The sequence below is a fragment of the Symsagittifera roscoffensis genome, chromosome 1, assembly GCF_963678635.1.
Source record: "Symsagittifera roscoffensis chromosome 1, txSymRosc1.1, whole genome shotgun sequence".
Classification (NCBI taxonomy): domain Eukaryota; kingdom Metazoa; phylum Xenacoelomorpha; order Acoela; family Convolutidae; genus Symsagittifera; species Symsagittifera roscoffensis.
The window spans coordinates 100,991,636-101,013,926 of record NC_087062.1 but is presented as its reverse complement, the minus strand read 5'-3'; the positions used below and the strand labels follow the sequence as shown (position 1 = coordinate 101,013,926).

General features: G+C 33.6%; 1 protein-coding gene and 1 pseudogene across 1 annotated transcript in view; one reads left to right on the top strand and one right to left on the bottom strand.

Annotated features, from left to right (window-relative positions):
• The window catches only part of LOC134856262 (uncharacterized), a 197,349-nt gene that overhangs the window by 148,591 nt on the left and 26,467 nt on the right, over positions 1–22,291 (top strand). The gene's annotated exons all lie outside the window — the stretch shown is intronic.
• Positions 1,899–22,291, bottom strand: part of LOC134855222 (dihydrolipoyl dehydrogenase, mitochondrial-like) — a 32,606-nt pseudogene continuing 12,213 nt past the window's right edge.

Below are 22,291 nucleotides of genomic sequence, written 5' to 3'. Positions count from 1 at the left end.
ATGGGGGTTTAAAGATTGTCATTTTGGCCAATTTGAGTTAACCCGTCTTAGAAATCGTTCCAAATTAGTTTAACAAAGCTCATTTGCCATAATTGATTTGTTACAAGTAGCGAAATCTATCTTTTTGTACTTTACATGACGTGTGTGGGGATGATTTTTAAAAAAGAAAATTCAAATTAAAAAAAAATTCTTTTTGTTTCATTTTTTAAAATTTTTTAATGTTATCCAGAAACCTTAATAGGCAGTCGGAACATTCAGGGCTTCGCACTGATACGAGCAGTTTTGTTATCAGTTTAAGTTTCAAAAGATATTCCACCTCTGATCTTTTACAGTGAAAATATGGGGTTTAGAGATGCACAATTTGGGACAATTAAAGCGCGATATATTTCGCGCTATTAGCGCGTAAGTGGAGTTTTAATCCGTCTTGGAAATCGTTCCAAATTGCTTAATTGCCCTACTTCATTTGTTACTAGGAGCGAAATCTATCACTTTGTACTTTATATGGCGTGTGAGGGCTTAATTTTCACAAAAAAAAATCTGAAGTTTTCATTTTTTTTCTCATATTTATACGTTTACTTTTTTTTTTCATGTTATTACTGCTCCATAGACCTTAAAAGGCAGTCGGAACACCTGGGCTTCGCCCTCATACCAGCAGTCATGTTACAATATACTGCCAGATAGAGTTTCAGTATAAAACATAAGTTTCACCCTTCTCCTGCAAAAAGTATATAATTTTTTTTTGAAGAGAAAGAACGATCCTGATATTCAAATGGTATCTCCGACTTGTTGTTAAATATCACAATTTTCATCCTTACGGGGCAAAACTGTTCCCTGGAAACACGCACCGTTTAGTGCCTGTAAGATTCTGTAGTTTAGAAACATTTTCAAGCCTATTTCAAGTCTTTAATTTCTCTCTCAGAGTAAATTGAATCCACACAAGTACCTTCTAACTTAATGTTTGTGTTTGCCTCGAAAATTTTTGTTTCGCGGAATTCTTGAACCAGATCCAAGCTATGATTTTATTATTGGTTATAAATTAGATATTTTATCACTATAAATTTTTTAATACTAACCGATCATACTCGATCGAACTAACAACCCACTTATTTGAAAGTGCTGAAATTACTTGAAGTTTCAGCAGCAGAGAGATTTGAATTTAACTTAGAACTTAGTTGCCTCTCCCAGAGACCTACTCATAATAAACCAGTATACTCTAGATCTTTTGAGACTAAATGAGACTAGCAGAAAAAAAAGTAAGATTAAGATCGGTATTAAACTAAGAAGTTGCACGAATCTGTCCGGCCGAAAACAAGATAGTGTGACGAGCAGACGGTGCACCCTATCTGAAATTACTCTATGAGTTGGACCTCAACACACAACTCATCTGGTGCGACCAAAAGGAGAGAACAAAACCTTAAAAAACAAATTAGCTTAGAACTAACAAAATAGATTAGAATTAGAGAAAAACATTTTCAAAAATGTTACATGACAATAATTTAATTGAAATGTCTCTACGACTCAATAGAACAGAGCAAATATTCCGAGCAATACGAGAACTTCCCCCTATTGGATGAAGACCTTGGACAAGAGGCTACATACGACTACGGAGAAGCTTATCATTAAGTTTCATGGTCGTAGAGCAAAAGCCAACGCAAACTTTTATAGTTAAAATTTTATTAGCAATGAATTTAGATTTTCATTTGCAAATATAGAATCCTTGAAGAAAAATCTTCAATGATCATTACAGGCGTTAAACTTATTATTGTAAAGAAACGACTGATAAAAACATCTCTAGTCACACACTGCAGTAAAATTAAAAAAAGATATCTGGAAAAAATATTTATTGAAAACAAAAATAAAAATTACTCATATAAACACAAATTGTTAGTAAATATAAATCATCTCATCATCTCCAGCTTCATCACCTAAACATAACAGCAAACCATAAAGCTACTAACATCATCAAAAACTAAACTTTTCTATCAATTGAACTTAAATTTATTTCTAAAAGGCTTATCCTAATTTTTGCTTTTATTAAAATCCAATTCATTTAAAATTAAAACAGATCATCAAGGCTTCCCTTGGATCTCTATTTATCATTTATCTTATTTAGTTTTATATCATTAAATTTATATCCTGATCATCAAGGCTTATCCTTGGATCAAAGAGAACAATTTTGATCTCCCCACCCAATTAATAACGTGTCTAACAACCTCAAACATCAATTAACCACCTAACCCTTTCTCAGACCCCAAATTTTTCATTCAAACTAGCCATTCTAATTAGGATAAACAGTGAAGAACTTCGGTTATTCATCCTTCACTTGACCCCCTCTTACCTGACCCAGGCTAATACTTAAACTTAGTAAGTTTAAAATAGTATCTAACGAACTACTTGCGTTCTAATTATACCTGAACCTTGTGGATCGATTTACTATTCTCCAACCCTTGAACACAATCACTACCCCTAAGTAAGATTAAGTAGGTTAACACCTTAACTTAGACTAGCCACGAGAAAGTAGCAATCATTCTCCGGAATCGATATATGCTTTTCTCTCCAACCCTGAAAATATAACCCAAGCTAGGCTAAACAAAAAATCGTAAAAACTAACAGTTTAGGATATTAAAAATCACTAATCACAATCATTCATCCTTCATCCAGCAATGATATATTTGCAATAATATATATTTATTTATCTATACTAGAAAAAACTGAAATCCAAAGTACTTCACCAGTTCAAACATCTAGAGACACGACTGTAGGAAATGAAATTGAAGCATTTTCAAAATTTTTAAATGCAATCCGTGAAAAGTTAACAAGCAATGAAGTTTCACAAAATAATGAACACGATTTAAAAAAAATACTAGCATGGTTTATTATTGATTATTTTACACATTATATCATTTTAATTGCACAAGCAAGAAAAACTTTTAGAACCCGAAGTACAAACAACGACACTGTTCTAGCATAGCAATCAGATTATGTCTGGGACCCCGATTGGTCTCACCCACCTTTTTTGAACATACCAATAGATATCTCAAGTCAAGTATTTAACACAATTTCCATCAACAAAGTGTATGTAAAAAAATTCCGTTCACAAAAGATGCAACACATTTAAGCTATAATTCAGTTCTACCAGATTGAATAGGAAATAATAGTTTAAACTCAACTATTATACAACAGGAAAACTTAAATGGAACTAGAAATCTTACCCAACAAGATATTCAAACACCTTCACATTTTGTAATTGAAAAAAAAGTTGAAACAATAGTCACAACAACACAACAAAGTAATTCACAAATACACCCAAACCTCACAACGCCAAGACCTAAAAACCCAACATTACTACAGGTAACATTACAATCCACGATTAAACCTTCCGTCAAAACACTCACTAATGGATTATCAAACATATAGACCAATGACAAAACCATTACAAAAACGAAAAACATTCACTAGAATTAGAAATAATTTTGCAGAACACAATTATAATTACGTCAACCGACCACAAACAACTCAACCCTCCGTACCATCGAGCAAAATCATTTATTTTCATAAAGATCAATTTCCTACAACAATCATCAAATTCAGTAAATTTCCATGATTACCCACAAATGTCACAAGATAAGAGTGAAAATTACCCATTTATTCAACAAAAAAGAAACAGGCAACAAGCACCTTATTATACACCTAATTATTTATCATCATCAGATGATGACTACTATCAACTAGATATTTTTGCATTATATACACAGGAAAACTGTGTACAACAACCTCGACCAAATCTAGCACCTCAAAATAAAAATTCTTACCCACAAAATTCAGCTAGGAACCAAACTTACCAACCATTGCAAACACAAAACCCAACTAGTGCACAATCTTATCAACCAGTACAGATACAAAACCCTGTTAGTACACATTCGTATCAACCAACACAAATGCAAAATGAAATCCCGCTACCATATTATTTACAACAACATGAAATAACAAAAAGTCATTTTACAAATTTTTCACAAATACCAAATGCCACAAAATCATTACAAATGACTATGAATCCATACCTAATGGGTGGATTGTCAATAACATCCAACAAACCCTTGATGGTATTCACAGGCACAGATCCCGAATATGCTGTAGAAGATTATCTAAACACAGTCACAGCAAATTTAAATTTAAATATAGGACCTGCACCAATAAATACACCACTTCATCAAAACTGGATACATGGACGCACAGAGTTAATACAAACCACGCTTGTATGGCGCAGCTCAGAAAGGGTTTTCAGTTTTACCTTAAGATTTAAAATCAGACTGGAAAAGATTCACACAAGAATTTTCAAAAATGTTTGATTCCGAAAGAAACAAACAACATCAAAGAATTTATGTAATGAAATTCGTAGATTACCAAACGAAACTATTTTGAAACAAATAGCAGTAAGAATCAAAACACTAGTTCGTAAAGCGCATTCACTCAAGATTCATGATTATAAAAAAAAAACAAAAATGACAGAAATTTTGATGATGTCTCTAACACCCCAAATAAGAAAATTAGCAATTGAAAAGAGAGCATCACATCCCTCCCCATTTCGGGAACCAGATTTAGATTTTAGAAAACTAGTAGATAAACTAGAGCAAGCTGAAATCACTATGAAACTTGAAGAAACAGAAAATCTCAAACTACAATACGTAAATAGAATCCAAACCAAAACTACACAAATAAAAAACAGTAGTATATGTTGGATGAATTCAGCCCGGATAATGTTTGTCCATTATTTGATAGCCATAGGAACTGTTTCCTAGAAGTTTCATTGTTTCGACTACTACGCCAGATAATGGATTTTCATCGCCGGCTCGCCTACTATCAACAACAGACTGAACAAAACTTTTGAATACTTTACGCGGTGTGTATTGTATAAATCGACAAATTTTTGTACACTGTAGTCCAAGATCCAAGTAAAAGTTGAAAAGTGGTGTGATGAATGTTCCGTTGTTTAACTTGAAGCTCGATATCGACATTTGTTGCGGTTGTTTAAACAAATCGATTTCTTCCGCATATGTCTTCATATATTCACTAATATCGTTTCTGGAAACATCAATATTTTTGAAAATAGGTGGGAAATTGGAAAATTTTGCTTTAAGCTTATCTGGAATACTCAGATCGCATTGATATAGCCGAACAATAATTCATTTCTAATGTTTTGCACTAGTGATTTGGCAGAAAGAGGTTTTTTGACAGGAAAGTGAGTTCTAACGTGATTTTTTACGTCTACATTGTTATTAAATTGATCCCACCAACTACACTCCCACATTTTTTCTATAGATTATCATTTTTCTCGAATGTAATCTTTTCGAAGCTCTTCCATTTCTCTTTTCTTGGTTCCTCGTTTGATATCATCATCATTTAGGCTCGGTCTAGTTTCTTGACAAGGATAAAAATGGAAATAACATCCCTTTGCTTCAAAGACAGTCTCACAATGGTCGCAGTAACCATCAACACTAAAGCAACCAATTTTTTTCTGTTTTCCTGTAGTGTAGAAACTCTCAAATTTACACTCAGGTCTGGTTGCTTGAAAGTATGACATGACCATATTTTCAAGTGTTCGAACTCGATTTTGCCTTGCCTTGAATTTTTGCGTTTCTTAATCGTAGTCCCATCTCGTAAACAATCCTGTGGGCATCTCCTGACACATAGAATAAGGATAGAGTTGACTAGCATCAATCCCAACGATTGATTTACACAAATTGTTTGATTTTCGAATAAAGGTTTCATTTGCTATGCTTTCTTTGTCAGAACAATAAAGGGACCACCGGTCATAACTTGCCGTATTTTTTCGAGCAAGTCACTATCACTCGAAAAGAATGGGTTAAACTTATAGTCGGTCGATTTGTGTAGACAGATATTGGCTAGATTCGGCAGTGTGCAGCCGAGCTTTAACATATCTATCCCTTTGTCATGATAAAATTCAATCATTTTCTGCATAGCATCAAGGGTAGGAACAACATCCTTGTTGTTAAACCACCGTAGAAAATTGCGGAATGTTGTCGTCTTTTCCTGTTCCCAGACAGATTTAAGGTAATTGTAGTTTTCCAATCCCGTAGCTGAATTGGTTTTGATGCCGAGTTTTTTCAAGGCTTCCTCTTCAGTTATCCAAATATTAAGAACCTTCTGAAAATCGTCATACTTTTTATCGAGAGGGCTACTATTCTTCAGTTTGCTGTAGAAGTCATCATACGAGGGTAGTTGTTGTTCATCAAGCTTGTTGCGAGCATCAAACCACTCGTATGGAAAGTATCATTTCATCTCACTGGCTTGTAAGCTTTTAGAAAAGAGTCTAAAGTAGTAGCTCCACCCAAAAACTCCATAATGTCCAGTAGCTGAACATCTCCACATTTAAAGGAAACAAAGTCGTTTGCTTTCTTAATAACTGAAGGTTCAATTTCTTTTTCGTTGATAAGATAGGGAAGCAGGTATGATTTAATGAGGTTTGTATCATACCGACCACTGTTGAATCCAAATACTGACAGGGTATTGGTGTATCTCTCCAGTTGTTGCATCAAATCAATCAATTGATTTTTTTGAATCCTCAGAAAGTGAGTGGATGCGTCTGTTTCTTCCTCATTCTGTTAACAATCGTCTTCGTACTCTCTTGCTTCACTCTTATTGAAACTAACTCGCACATTACGTATGCTGAAAATTGTGTGTAGCCGCTTTTTGATGTTGTTTTCAATTTCCAAAAATTCTAATCGCATTTCGGTTTTTATGTTTTTCCGCTAACAACTCCAAGTTTCCACAGAGGCAATAATGAGGGATTGTGGATCTTTGTCACATAAAAGTATGGGTTTGTTTAGCGAATTGGATGAAATTGACACTGATATGGGTTCATGCTTCCCGATCCAAGTTATTATTTCGGTTGGTTTTAGTTCTTCCGATGGCACGCAAATTGATTCAAAGTCAAAAATAGCGACATTTTTGAATAAGATTTGTTCTATTGTGTACTCAATATTGAACCCATCCAGTTTTTCAAACAACGTCTCTCGTAGAGTATAAACGTTTTTGGGGTAAATGTTTTTGATTCGATCTTTGCATCCTAGGAGATGCTTGTTGAAATTTTGAGATATTTTGAAAAATGAATCGCAAGTTGGGCATCGGAAGTATTTGAAGAAATTGTCAATGTTATTGACGTAAATAATGTGGTTGTTTTATCGTAGAAGTTTCACTGTGTTCTCGTATTTACCGATACTTCTCCGGGCTAATTCTCCCACGAAGTCTCCGTCTTTAATGTCGATATCGTAGATAAAGATGTTTTTTTCTACTACATCTTCAACTACTGGTAGATTATCCATCAAAACTCCGCAAAACTGTTTCGGATCACAACCCAATTTTTCCAGAAAATTGTTAAAAATCTTGGAAGTGGATGTTTCAAGATTATCTGCTCCATATAAATGAACTGCAAGCGCTCGAAACAAACACAAATTGTCATTGTGCGCATACGAAATCAAACAATTAACATGGTTATTCCTCAGAAGTGTTTCAGGAATCACTGAATCTGGACATCCCATGGGTACGTTTTTCAGTAAGGCTGCAAAAATGGTTACATTAGTGATCAGCTTGAATCGCCATTTCGTACTTTGTCTCTCTTGTGTACAAACATGAATGATATCTTGCTTATTGACCTTGTTCTGTATAGTCGTCAAGACTGCTTTTGTAAAAAGCAGTATAGATTTACCAAAAAGTGTGTTATTTTCATGAGCGTAGAAATAACGATATTCACAGGTTTCATTTTACATAAAGCAAATCACAAGGCAATATTGATTTTTGCTGCAAAATCAAGTTTTTCAAAGACTTGATCCAGTGTTTCATTAACTAGATTAGGATATAGTTTTGAAACTTGAAAATTGAAAATTTTGTGGCGTCCATTTTTCATCTCGGTATCTGTCAACAAGTGTTGACAGGCATTCAACTCATCGCGCAGCTGATCACTTTCTTCCTCGTTTTCCAAGAATTTTTCAAATCAGCAATAGAATCACTCATTTTTCTCGCTTTCAACTTCTTGCGATGCTGTTGAAGTGAATATTAGCCTGGAAATTCTTTCTCACACGATACACACTTTGTTGATTTTGGGGTTGACTTTACGAGCTTCTTGCTTGTATGGAAATTCATTTCTTGCTGGTTGTAAGTACAATAATTACATTTAGGACAAGAAAAAACTCTTCGAACACAACTCTTGCGATGTCGAGAAGCATTGTCTCTTCTGTACTGTTCACAGAGAACCAACTTGGAACAATGCAAATGATGGAGGAAGTTTCTGATCGTGTGGGATTGAATTACCCCGAGATTCCTGACTCAAGATTTGTGGCTCAACCAGTCGACGACTTCCTCTTTCCTTGGGGGGAGCCAGGATCAGTCGAAAACCCTGTTGAAAACATTTAAGGGACCACCGGTCATAGCTTCCTGTATTTTCTCAAGCAAGTCACTATCACTCGAAAAGAATGGGTTAAACTTATAGTCGGTCGATTTTTGTAGACAGATATTGGCTAGATTCGGTAGTGTGCAGTCGAGCTTTGTAATATCTATCCCTTTTTCATGAAAAATTTCAATCATTTTCTGCATAGCATCAAGGGTAGGAACAACATCCTTGTTGTTATACTACCGTAGAAAATTGCGAAATGTTGTCATCTTTTCCTGTTCCCAGACAGATTTAAGGTAATTGTAGTTTTCCAATCCCGCAGGTGGTTTGGTTTTGAGGCCGAGTTTTTTCAAGGCTTCCTCTTCAGTTATCCCAGTATTGAGAAGCTTCTGAAAATCGTCATACTTTTTATCGAGAGGGTTACTATTCTTCAGTTAGCTGTAGAAGTCATCATACGAGGGTAGTTGTTGTTCATCAAGCATGTTAGGAGCAAAAAACCACTCGTATGGAAAGTATCCTTTCATCTCACTGGCTTGTAAGCTTCTAGAAAAGAGTCTAAAGTAGTATCTCCACCCAAAAACTTCATAAAGTCCAGTAGCTGAACATCTTCACATTTAAAGGAAACAAAGTCGTTTGCTTTCTTAATAACTGAAGGTTCAATTTCTTTTTTCGTTGATAAGATAGGGAAGGAAGTATTATTTAATGAGGCTTACATCACACCGACCACTGTTGAATCCAATTACTGGCAGAGTATTGGTGTATCTCTCCAGATGTTGCATCAAATCAATCAATTAGTTTTTTTGAATCCTCAGAAAGTGAGTGGATGCGTCTGTTTCTTCCTCATTCTGTTTCTTCCTCGTCTTTGTACTCTCTTGCTTCACTCTTTTTGAAACTAACTCGCTCATTAAGTATGCTGAAAATTGTGTGTAGCCGCTTTTTGATGTTGTTTTCAATTTCCAGAAATTCCGATCGCATTTCGGTTTTATTTTTTTTCCGCTAACAACTCCAAGTTTGCCACAAAGGCAATAATGAGGGATTGTAGATCTTTGTCACAAAAAAGTATGGGTTTGTCAAGCAAATTGGATGAAATTGACGCTGATATGGGTTCATGCTTCCCGATCCAAGTTATTGTTTCGGTTGGTTTTAGTTCTTCGGATGGCACGCAAATTGATTCAAAGTCAAAAATTGCATCATTTTTGAATAAGATTTGTTCTAATTTGTACTCAATATTGAACCCATCCAGTTTTTCAAATAACGTCTCTCGTAGAGTATAAACTTTTATGGGGAGTTTTTTACAAATTTGGGTTTTGGATAGGGAATAGAAAGAGTTTTTGATATATTATCGTACGACTTTTTGATCAATTCCTGTGTTCTCGTATTTACCGATACTTCTCCGGGCTAATTTTCCCACGAAGTCTCCGTCTTTAATGTCGATATCGTAGATAAAGATGTTTTTCTCTACTACATCTTCAACTACTGGTAGTCTATCAATCGAAACTCCGCGAAACTATTTTGGATCACAACCCAATTTTACCAGAAAATCTTTAAAGATCTTGGAAATGGATATTGCAAGATTAATTGTTCCATGTAAATGAACTGCAAGCGCTCGAAACAAACACAAGTTGTCACTGTTTGGTTCTTGCGTGTGCGCATCCGAAATCAAACAATTAACATGGTTATTCCTCAGAAGTGGCTCGGGAATCACTGAATCTGGACATCCCATGGGTACGTTTTTCAGTAAGGCTGCAAAAATGGTTACATTAGTGATCAGCTTGAATCGCCATTTCGTATTTTGTCTCTCTTGTGTACAAACATTAATGATATCTTGCTTATTGAACTTGTTCTGTATAGTCGTCAAGTCTGCTTTAGTAAAAAGCAGTAAAGATTTATCAAAAAGTGTGTTATTTTCATGAGCGTAGAAATAACGATATTCACAGATTTCTGTTTTATATAATGCAAATCACAAGGCAATATTGATTTTTGCTGCAAAATCAAGATCTTCAAAGACTTAATCCAGTTTTTCATTAACTAGATTAGGATCTAGTTTTGAAAGTTTAAAATTGAAAACTTTGTGGCGTCCATTTTCCATCTCGGTATCTGTCAAGAAGTGTTGCCAGGCATTCAACTCATCTCGTAGCTGATCACTATCTTCGTCGTTTTCCCAGATTTTATTCAAATCAGCAATAGAATCACTCGTTTTTCTCGCTTTCAACCCGTGATTCTTCTTGCGATGCTGTTGAAGTGAATATTAGCTTGGATATTCTTTCTCACACGATACACACTTTGTTGATTTTTGGGGTTGACTTTACGTGCTTCTTGCTTGTTTGGAAATTCGTTTCTTGCTAGTTGTAAGTACAATAATTACATTTCGGTCAAGAAAAAACTCCTCGAACATAACTCTTGCGATGTCGAGAAGCATTGTCTCTTCTATACTCTTTACCATATTCCTCGCATTTCACTTTCTCATTCCTGTTGAGTGCTGGCATCTGAAAAAAGTAGGATAATTAGCTTATAGCAAAATTAATTAAAATTATGTGGTACCTACAAAATTGGGAGGTTTAAATTAAAAAAATTAAAAAAATTAAATATGTTATTTATACATACTTTGAATAGTTCCAAATTATCTAAAAAATTTTCAAGTAGTTGTACAAAGTATAGAGCGATTGCTTTTAACGTAAGTAAAAATCTGACTAAAATGAGTTTTATTTACTATTACGTAGAGAAAATCAACCAATCAGAATTAAGTTTTCTTTTAATTATAACTGTTTGTTGGAAGTCAGCCAATCAGAATCCTGCATTCTCTAAAAGTGAACTGCTTATGATTTTTAAAAAACCTTAATCATTTTTTTTAAAATGTCTATCAAAAACCTTTGAGCTTCCTCGAGTTACTTTACAAGAAAAAGGAAAAAAATCCAAATGATTTTCTTTTTGTTGTCTCGTACTTTTTTCATAATTTTTTGGACGTTTTTATTGTACGAAATAGAGTTATCTGACTTAGTGAAGGTCTCTTCAGAGAATCAGAGAAACTTACTCAATCAAAGACTTTACTTTTGATCCACATATTGCTTATTAAAAATTTAAACTCACGGCTGAATTACACCTCACAAAGAAACAAATTTTGTTTATTCTCGAGAATTTGAAATTAATCAAAAGTCGTACAATAATATATCAAAAACTCTTTCTATTCCCTATCCAAAACCCAAAATTGTAAAACCTCCCCAGCAATGTTCTATATTGCTTCATTTTTTTAGGATTTTCAAAGTTCAAAATCCTGCTTGATTCGGTTTGGAATCAGATTTCCAGATGTTTGCTTTGAAAAATTTGTCAACTTTGAGTTATCCTCCCAAATTTACATTTAAATTAAAGACCTTGACTATCTACTCAAAAATTAGCAATTTCTCATTGATTACATACAAAAAATTCAATTAATTTGATGAAAAAAGTTGCAGAGATGTTAATTAATTCAATTAATTTGATGAAAAAAGTAGATGTCATTAATTTTCTTTATTTTGTTACTTATATCAGCAATACTTCTTATTTTACTGCAAAAAACTTTTGGTCATTTATTTTTGCAATTGCTTTTGTGTATGTTTTTTTTTATTTGGAAGATTCATTTCCTTAAAAATTTCTCTGATTGGATACGACAACTAGAACAAAAATGAACATTTTTGTGATTGGAAACGACAATACCCAAAATGGAGCTTTCTTTCCGATTGGACACGGCTTTTATCCAAGAAGCCCATAAAAGGAAGCTGAAATCTGATTGGACACGACTACAATCCAAATAAGGAAAATCAATTCTGATTGGTCAAACCCACACATTCGAGTTGAAGATACCCCTACTCCTCACTAAAAATCAATTTATTTTCAACTTATCTTCCGTCAGCTACCCTTCTCTCAGCTCTTTCTTGTTTTCATTCTTTAACTCAGTTTATTGCTCAAAATGATCTTCTCAGTGCAAAACAGCAACCTCATGTACTCTGTATAATTTTCACCTGACCTAGTACAAATTCAAAAGCGAGAAACAGCCCTGGAGTTTTTCTGGCACAAATGGACTTCCCAATTCAAGTCTGGCACATGGTGGAAGTGATGCGAAGGGATTTCATTGTACATCAACGGATGCTAGTTCCCATCACAGAGAACCAACTTGGAACAATGCAAATGATGGAGGAAGTTTCTGATCATGTGGTATTGAATTACCCCGAGATTCCTGACTCAAGATTTGTCGCTCAACCAGTCGACGACTTACTCTTTCCTTGGGAGGAGCCAGGTTCAGTCGAAAACCCATCAAAATAGATGAAGATGAGAGTTTCTCAGAAGCAATGACGCCTCAAAACATTCCTCCACAACAACCACCAGCAATGGAACCTCGTCCAGCTCTGCGATCTATAGAGAACCTCCAGAACTCTTCTGCTGCTCGACAGCTCTTTGATTAAACGTTTTGTAATTAAATGATGTTTGGTGTTGACGTCTTTTTCTGTTACTAACTATGTTCTTCAATTTCACTTTAATTATGAGATTAGACGAGAAGTTCAGCCTAAACCAATGAAAAACAATTAGAACTTAATTTAGTGCTCCGAACTCGCACACATGTTTGCATTTGATTAATGTTTCCACACATATTCGGAAAAACATTAGAAAAGTTGTTCACAAGTAAAAAATTACCTAATGCTTTTTGGATCTTGTCAAAAAACTCACACACTCTTAGCACTTTGTAGAAAAATTGACAATCGATACTTTGGTATGTGAAATGAAAATTACCCAATCGTTGTAAAGTTTGATCGAAAGATGAACACATCAGAAGTATGTGGACTTTACAATTTTCCAAAGAACAGTAAAAATTGTCGGTAGAGACATAAATATTATTGGTTACTTTATATTTTTCGTAAAAATCACTGGAAACGGAAATAATTATCAATTTTTGATACTAATCTGAATAAAAGCTGGGAAGAGCTTGTCACATAGCTGCAGTTATCTGAAACAATGATTTTTGCTGAGAGTTGTGGATTTATATAGGAACACTAACACCTACACAATTCCATATTTGGAAGTTTCACTCAAAAATTCCAATTATAGTTTTATTTCCTTTCATGGTTAAGTGAATGACTCATTTTGTTTACTTCCAACTTAATTTAATCTCAAAATCATTTCTCTGAAGTCTCTTCCTCGGATCAGTTTGTTCTCCTATTGAAAAATGTACTCACGAAAAGACACTAGCCCCAACTATATTGAATTTTCAAAAAATCAAACAAGAATTGGGAGATTTGCTTAGTCCAAAAAATCCTACATGTGGAAAAAATATTTTGAACTCTGGTTTCAGCTATTTAAGAAAAATGAGTTGGGACAACTCGAACAAAGACAGCAAGTCTATCTTGGTGAAAAAGAAGCAGAAGCAATCTCGGAAGTTAGAAATATCATTATTCACGATTCTGAAAACCTTGAACTCGTTCCTATATTGGAACTCACTTCCGACAAGGAGTCAACTATGCATCAGGAGCAACAGAGTGTATGACATAGTAACTTACAATAGAAGACAAGTTTATATCACGGTCAAGAAGTAAAATGTTAACAAACCACCCTACATTCAGATTCGATTGTTCACCGCAAAAGAGAATGAAGCAATGAAACAAGTTGTCTATGTCAACTATACTTTAAAGGAATTCCAAGAACTGTCCCAAATTTTGGGGAGACTTTATGTTTGTTGAGAACTGTAATGTACAACAAATTGTGTTATTTAGGTTTTTTGTCTTGTAATTTAACTTTTTATCTTCAAAATCATTTTTCATTTAGTATTTGTGTTGAAATGAGAAATGGAATGAGTTGGAATATTGGTTTCTCAAGAAATTTAATCTTAAAACTTCACAATAAGTTGGGATTTCTTCATATTGTTCTTGAAGAAAAGTCCCAAAAATTTTTTTAAACAATTATAGAACCACAAAATTTACCAAACTTGCAGATTTTGGATGTAGACTCACAAATATCCCATTTTTAGTGGATTCTGCATAATGGTAGAAGAAAATTTCACAGAAAAAAAAACTCTTAGAATATCGTGGAAATGGAAATCAATGAAAAAATAATCAATCTTTACAACTATAAAGAGAAGAATATGATAAATTACTCGATATGCTTCCATCTTTACTAGGTTATGTAGAGAACTTCAAAAAATCTTGCATCATAATTGACGAACGCACTGCAGAAAATCGAAGTACAGAAACTGAAAGAAATTCTAAGAATTTTTGAGATTATTAAGCAAGATTTCTCATCAAATACAAAAAGAAAAAAAATTGTTTCTCTGTACCTGTATTGTTTTGGACCCGGACATAAATATAAAAGAAATGAACCAAAAGTTTCCTTTTGGAGGATTAATTTGATATGGAAATTCGTGGAGGGATTACTTTTTTGCAAAAACCAAATCTTTTAAACTACATGCAATTCTACATGACTCTGCTGGATCTGTAAAATCTACTACGAAGAAAGGACCTGGGTATTGTTATATTGCACCTAGTCTACCCAGTTCAAGCTTTTTTGATCACGTGCTGGATTTTTTTTCTGTTTATATGTTAAAATATTTGCTTCATCAGTATATGCTTTGTTTGATTGGTAATCATTTTAACCAAAAAAACTCCAGAAAAAACAGTTAACAGAATGAGTCTAGTTGTTTTGAAATTATTGAAAACAATATAGTAGAAGAATTAGGAAGTTATAAGGATGGACAAACTGTAGTATATTCCTTTCTCCCTCCCAAAAAACTCAGACCAAATCTCATTCTTTTTGGTGTACACATCATCTTCATGGAATCAATTGGAGCAGTGGTTACGAAAATTATACTGAACTTGAAAAAAAAATTGAAAAATTTAGAAGCCACAGAAACGGAAATTTTTGCAAAAAGATATGAAAAATGTAAGATTCTGTCAGAATTTTTGGAAACAAAGATTATTAATTTGGATGACTACGATTACCTTAAAGTTCAGTTTTTGATATTCAAAGATGAAGGATATGATTGGGGGTGTAGCAGCTGCCCAATTCGTCATGCAAAAACTCTTCACTGTGCAGAAAGAAAAACATTTGAATACGGAACATACGATGTATTTTTAACAAACTGTAAATTATATTAACCTTAATGTACTATCATTTTCAAAAACTAATTAAATTTCATTGTCAATTTTTTCTTTTTAGAGTTAGGGTGGTCGATCAATTTTTTAAGCCCGTAAATTTAGGAAATTTTGTTTTCGATGAAAAAATTTATGAACGAAAATCATTGAAATTGTTTGGAAGTGCTTGAAATAGATCTCTTTTAGTTTTTTGTGCCAATTTTTTGTTATATTTTTGATGCTAGTATGTGCAATCATTCGATTTATGTTATCCACAACATTTGAAGAAACAACAGTTTGGGTAGCTATTTTATCAAGTACAGTCGGTTATATTGTACCTTCTCCAAAGCTATGAATAAAATAATATCTACCAAAGAATGAGTTTTTATTTCCCCAGTTGGGCAAGTGGATCTGGAAAATCTTATTTTTGATTGGTTGAAAGTTGGTACAAGGAGTAGATTTTGACTTGATTGAAAATCTTTCCAAGAGTGGAACTAAGTATTTGCGTATATTTGATGATTCTAGTGAAAAAAATCTCAAACTCCAAACAATTTGTCAAAATTGCTACTGGTGGGAGACACAGGGGACTGAATACAGTATACATCAAACACAATTTATTTCATCAAAGCAAATTAGGAAGAGATGTAGAGTTACAAAATACACACATAGTCTTGTTCAAGTCGCCGAGGGATGTTTTACAAATCAATACACTAAGTCAACAACTAGGTCTAGGATCTCAATTGAAAGAGTGGTATCAAGATGCAACATCCGTTCCTTATGTTCATTTACTTATTGATTTAACCCCAAAAAAATTTGATTTACTTAGTTATTGCTCTAAGAATGGGTCAGTTCCAACAAAGTTTCACTTACCAGCTGGAATAGAGACAAAGTTTTTGGACAATGAGTACTCTATTCTCCCAGTATTTCAAAAATTTTCCCTAAGGCTTCAAAAAAAGTTCATTCTCAATTGCCCAAAAGATTTCATTCGGTTTCTCAGCGAGGTTTTTTGTAAACCTATTAAGAGGAGAGCTTCGAGATCTTCGGAGAAAAGACGTAGTAAAATATCGAAAAGAAACTTCAGAACTCACACAAAAAGAACTCTTCTACACAAAAGAAGAAAATTTTTAAGTTCATTTAAAGTGTTACAATTATATCTATCATCACCCTTTTTGTCATTAAACTATTGACATAGTATGGAACCGTTTGTTTTAATTCCGTACTCAGTTTATCAATCACAAAGTACACTTCCAAGAAAACAAAATTTGGAAAAACAGCAAGAAAAAGAGGAGATTGTACCAAAAAATTTTGATTGTGTTTACAGTGCTGTAAAAGCGAGGTTTAAAACGAGGAACAGTAAGCACATTATTGATTTAGTTTTGAATTCTCCTAGAATTAAACTCAGCCAGTCAGACACTAGTATATAATAGATAGTCGAGATACAAAAAAATTTATTGTAGACTTTGTGTGTGCTTTAAAGCGAAAAAACACCGATTTTCCAGTTTTTTACTTTACTATTTTGGAAGCAATTCAACTTCCTCCTAAACTTATTATTAACAAGAATGCCAAAGCAAAAGATAGAGGAACTTGGATCCCTTTCAAAATTTGAAAAACTAAGACTAAACAGATTGTATTCTAGGGGCAGAGCTGCGTACGGTTCTATGGAATTGGCTTTTGTAGACAAGTTAGCTATTCAAAACAATGGAGTCAACTATTTATTAGTTGCTGTAGATTTTTTTTTGAGATTTTCTTAGAGTTCAAACAATGAAAACAAAGTATTCCAAAGACACTTGACAAGCTTTCGGAAAAATGATTTCTCGAAAAAGCAACCCTGAAAAACTTTGGTTTGATAAAGGAACAGAGTATGGGGGAACTTTTGAAAAATTTTGCAAGGAGAAAAACATTGAAGTTTACTCAACAATGAGTGAAACAGAAGCTGAAATTGCAGAGAGGGCAATTCATTCTTTAAAACATATAATATATCGTTATATTGAAGACCTTGGTGAAAAGTTTGTTCCCAAATTGCAACGATTTCTACATTGAATTGTCGCAAAAATCGATCAATTGGAAAATCTCCGAGAGATGCGAAAAGAAGTGATTTTTTCTCAATTTTGTATAACAAATTGTTCATGAATTATATTAAACCAAAATTCAAAATTGGTGAAAGAGTTAAAACTTCAAAAAACGATATTTCGTTCCGAAAAGGATGAAAGCCAAAGTTTACAGATGAAAATTTCAAAATTTCGGCAAAATCTACAAAAAAGTTCCTACATACATCATCAAAGATCTCATAATTCTGGGAGAATTTTGTGAGAAAGAGCTGAGAAGATGTTCAAACTAGAGGTAGGTCGTTTTTTAAATTGAATTTCTATCAATCAATTGTCATGGATTCTTTTACTATTGAGCTAGTTTCTAATGCTTCTTTCAATTGTTATCCCAATAATAGTCTTAGTTCCTTCACAAATTTTCTACCGGATGAAATACATCTAAAAGGAGAATGGGAGGTTGCTATTTCAGAAATATCGTACCCTTCATTGTACCAAAACGTTACAGAGGGGAAGTTTACTTTCATTGATGGACGAGAAAGTCCTGAGGAAAAAAGAAAGATTCAACCGAAGCATATTGAACCTGGATTGTAACGAAGTATTGTTGATAAAGTTGTAGCCATGAATGACCAAGTTCGAAAACGTATAGGCGCACAAAAATATAAATATAACGGAATTTATGTATCAGTAGATAAGATTACACAACAAATTTCCATTCATTTACCTGAGGATTAATCAGTGTTTATAATTCAAAGTGCTGATTTGTGTCAAAATTTTTGGTTGTGATTTAGAACAAAATCAGAGAGATGTTATATTGACAGGAAAAGGTCCAAATTATCCTCAGTGTTCTTGCGACATTATAAGAATACATTCCCTAATGGTTTATAGTGATATTATAGAATATAATGTAGTAGGTGATACAAAAACTCTTTTACTGCGTTGTATTCCTTTCAATTCCAAAGTAAAAAATGGAGATATAATGAATACAGGACAGTACATAAAATATCAATTTTTCACAAACCTACAATTTAAAAAATTATTAAAATTTCTTTCCACAGCATAAAAAATAGAACTAAGGGATTCTACGGGTGAGAAAATTACTTTTGTGTCCGTAGGCATTACACGAGCTGTTCTCTTGTTTCGCAAGATTTCGGATAATCATTTTTGATTCATAGTTCATACGAAATGGTTGCTCAAAGTTCAGCTAATTTTCCTATTTTTCGTGGACATGCAAGACAGCGTAAAAGAATTTTGGTGCTCTTGCACAAACTTTCGGGAGAACTGCAATTCCCTTTATTAAAAAATTTTTAGTCCCAGCTGCAAAAAAAATCGGAGATTTGAAGTTGCTGCTCCAGAGGTTGGAGAAGTTGTCAGTGGACAAAAAAATCTCAAAATTTTTGCTAAAGATGTAGGAACAAAAACAGTTCGAAAACAGTTGGGAGGTGGAAAAAATAAATCCAAGCGTAGAACAAGAAGAGCCATTTCTCGAAAAAGAGTTCAAAAATCAGTCGCTCTCGCAAAGACATTTTTGACAAGACAAAATGAGTGTAAATCAAAGTACTCATTTTTGGTACGGAGCGTTTACAAATTCTTCTTTGGAGATTTTTGAAAAAATCCCAGTTTTAGAAACAATAATTTCATCATACACAAGAAGTATTTCCAAGTATTTCTCTTGATGAAAGCAGTATTGAGTTTGAATTTGAGACGGACCGTAATTCTTATTTGGATATGCGTGATACCCACCTCAGTTTGAAGCTTCAATTTTTCAAAGGAAGATTGTTTGAAGCTTCTAAAAAAAAATCAGAACATAAAGCAAAATCGGAGGAAGATTCAGACGAGGAACCACAAACTTACTACTTACCTTATGTAAACAATCTACTACATTCTCTATTCTACAAATGTAAAATTTTTAAATAAAACAATGGTGTACAACGCTTACTGATTATATCCTCATAAAGCACAAATATCGAACGAATTCAACTCGTCGGCAGTGAGTAATAAAGGAATACTTGCTTATCGCGGGTATCATTTTGAAGAATATCGGCCAAAGTTCGAATTAAACCAATTCGAGCTAGACCTAATTTTTACATGCTGTGTTATAATCCAAATGTTATTTTGAAAATTGTTGATTGTTCACTGTTTACAAGAAGAATTTTAGTAGCTGAAGCTAATCATCAATACTTGCATTGGAATCTGGAAAGTAAACCTGCTCATTACAATTACATGGAAACTATAGCGAGAACCTTTGTCATTCCATCTCGTCAAAACCACTTTATTCAGGAAAATGTTTTCAATAATGCCCCAATCAGAAAGATAGTTGTTGCAATGAATACAAATTCGGCTGTTGCGGGATCTCTTCATGAAAATCCTTTCAATTATCAACAATTTCATTTGAGAGAGCATAGAATTATTCGGAGCGGAAGAGCAATTATTTCATTAGATACAACTTCTCCCTGTCGTCTCTATGTTACAACAATGCAATTGCAGTGAAAGCAATGCAGTTTAAGGAAGATTTTCCAGCTCTTCCTATGGAAGATTTTCAAAATCACTATATTCTAGTTTTCGACTTGACTTCACCACACGATGCAGCTGAACAGTTGCATTATCCAGAACTTAGTGGAGAAAGCTTGAGATTAGAAATGTTTTTCCAATTTCCCTTGGAGCAAGTAACGGATGTGATATTCTTGGGATAAAGACTATCAAACATTCAAATTGACAAATTCGGAACAGTCACTAAAAATGTTTAGTTTTTTTGAGTTTTCAGGTTCCTATAAAAATATTGTAACTTCTCTGGGACTTTCCTTTTTTATTTTCTCTGTACTATCTATTTTGTTTTTCTTTAGACCTAAAGCTCCAGAAAAAAAAGAGAAGGAATTCTGTTTAGTTGAAAACCCGAGACACTTCTTCAACCTAGACTGCAAAACAGTGTATGGCATTTTTGTTGATTCAATTCCTAAATGTATGTAAGTCATTATTCTTTCTTTTTTTATCCTAAAGTACACTATCAAACTCTCAATTTCTTTTTTAGCTGTAAATCAGCCTACAATTTCAAAGATGGATAATTTTTTACTTTTGCAAATTATTGAAAGACTTCCAGAGCTCAAGTTCAAGTACATAGGATCATACCTTTCTGATACAGTACCTCAACTAACAATTTTTTTTTTTGCAATTATTAACTCAGCCCCAAGTAATGATAGAGGAGAACACTGAATTATGATTGCTCGACTGGATAAAAGCTACAACTTTGCTGATTCTTTGGCAAGAAAGTTTCGACCAATGGTTCCTCGAAAGCTGCGAAAGTCTGATAATTTGTGTGGATTTTACGCAATTTATTCATCCCTTTTTCTTTTTAAATTCTTCAGGAAGAACTTGAATAACGTTCATGATGTGCATGTTTTGAATTTTATCAGTAATTTTTTGTAAAAGTGCATTTTTTATTTGTAGTGATGTAGTGAATTGTTTGATTATTTGTGTAATTTAACTCTATAAATTCCCTAATTGTTTCACGAAAAGCATCTTAGCAACTAACTTTTTGATGAAATATGGAGAATGATGATAGAAAATGGATGTTGTAGTCCCCCAATTGAAAGAATCAACGATAAAGTAGATAAATTTGCGAAAATTGTAACCAACTTCTAGTAAATTGTATAATTGTCTTAAAAGTTTACTCTGAGAAAGATGGAAAAAATTTTATACAAAAATATCAGACACAAAAAAACTATGATACTAAATTTTCTCAGTGTAAACTTTTACCGTGGCAGAGCAATTGACAAATTTGGATGATAATTTTTTGGAAAGTTTGAAAATTTCAATAAAATTTTAAAGATTAAAGACAACGTGATAGAAGAGAACTGAATTGAATCGTAGCAAGAAATATGACAGTGTAAGCAAACCAGTTAAGGTAAAAGTAAAAACAAGATAAAAAAATCTGATTGGTCGAAACTTGAAATTTTTTGCATAATTTTATCTTAGTTCCAATGAAAAGTTCATGCAATTTTGATTGGATGTATTTCATTTTTTTTTAATGAAAACTTAAGATTTTAATATTTCAAGAAAGTAGTTCGCGCTTCATTAACTCTGTGGGGAACTGCTAATATGCATCTGTCATATGATCGTGAGATAATTATGTGAAAAAAAGATAAAGTAAGTCATAAAATTAATAAGTATAATGAACCTGTCATCCGTTCTCCAGATAACCCGGGGAATAAAAGGTTAAATGGGATAAAAAAATAATCAACCGTGAGGAGCTGTCAAGATTCCCCTGATATCCCGTGGAGCGGAATATTTAACCTGTCAAAGATAATCCCCTCTTGACAATTTTCCCCAGATAACCTGAGAAGATACTGAGCCCAGTTCCAAACCTATCACTCCGGCTCCAAAAGGATCATTTCTTTCGGCACTTCGTCCAGAGAAAGAGCTCCGGTGGAAGATATGATTTTTTTCTCGTCTATTTCGATTCCTGGAAAAGGCGTCACTTCGGAGCCTGTGGCGATGAGGATGCTTTTGGTGGGAATTGTGGACACGGATCCGTCTTCGGCCGTGACTTGCACTTCGTTGGCAGATTTGATGTATCCGAAGCCATTCGTCCGCGTTACTCCATTTGCCTAAACGAGTAATTCAACTTTTTTTTCGTTCCGACCACTTCAATTTGTAAAGATATTAGGAGCACTTTCAATTAAGTGAACAAAATTAGAGTCTTTTCTATTGTATGAAAAAAAATCTCCGAGACAATGGTGGCTCATTTTTGGTTT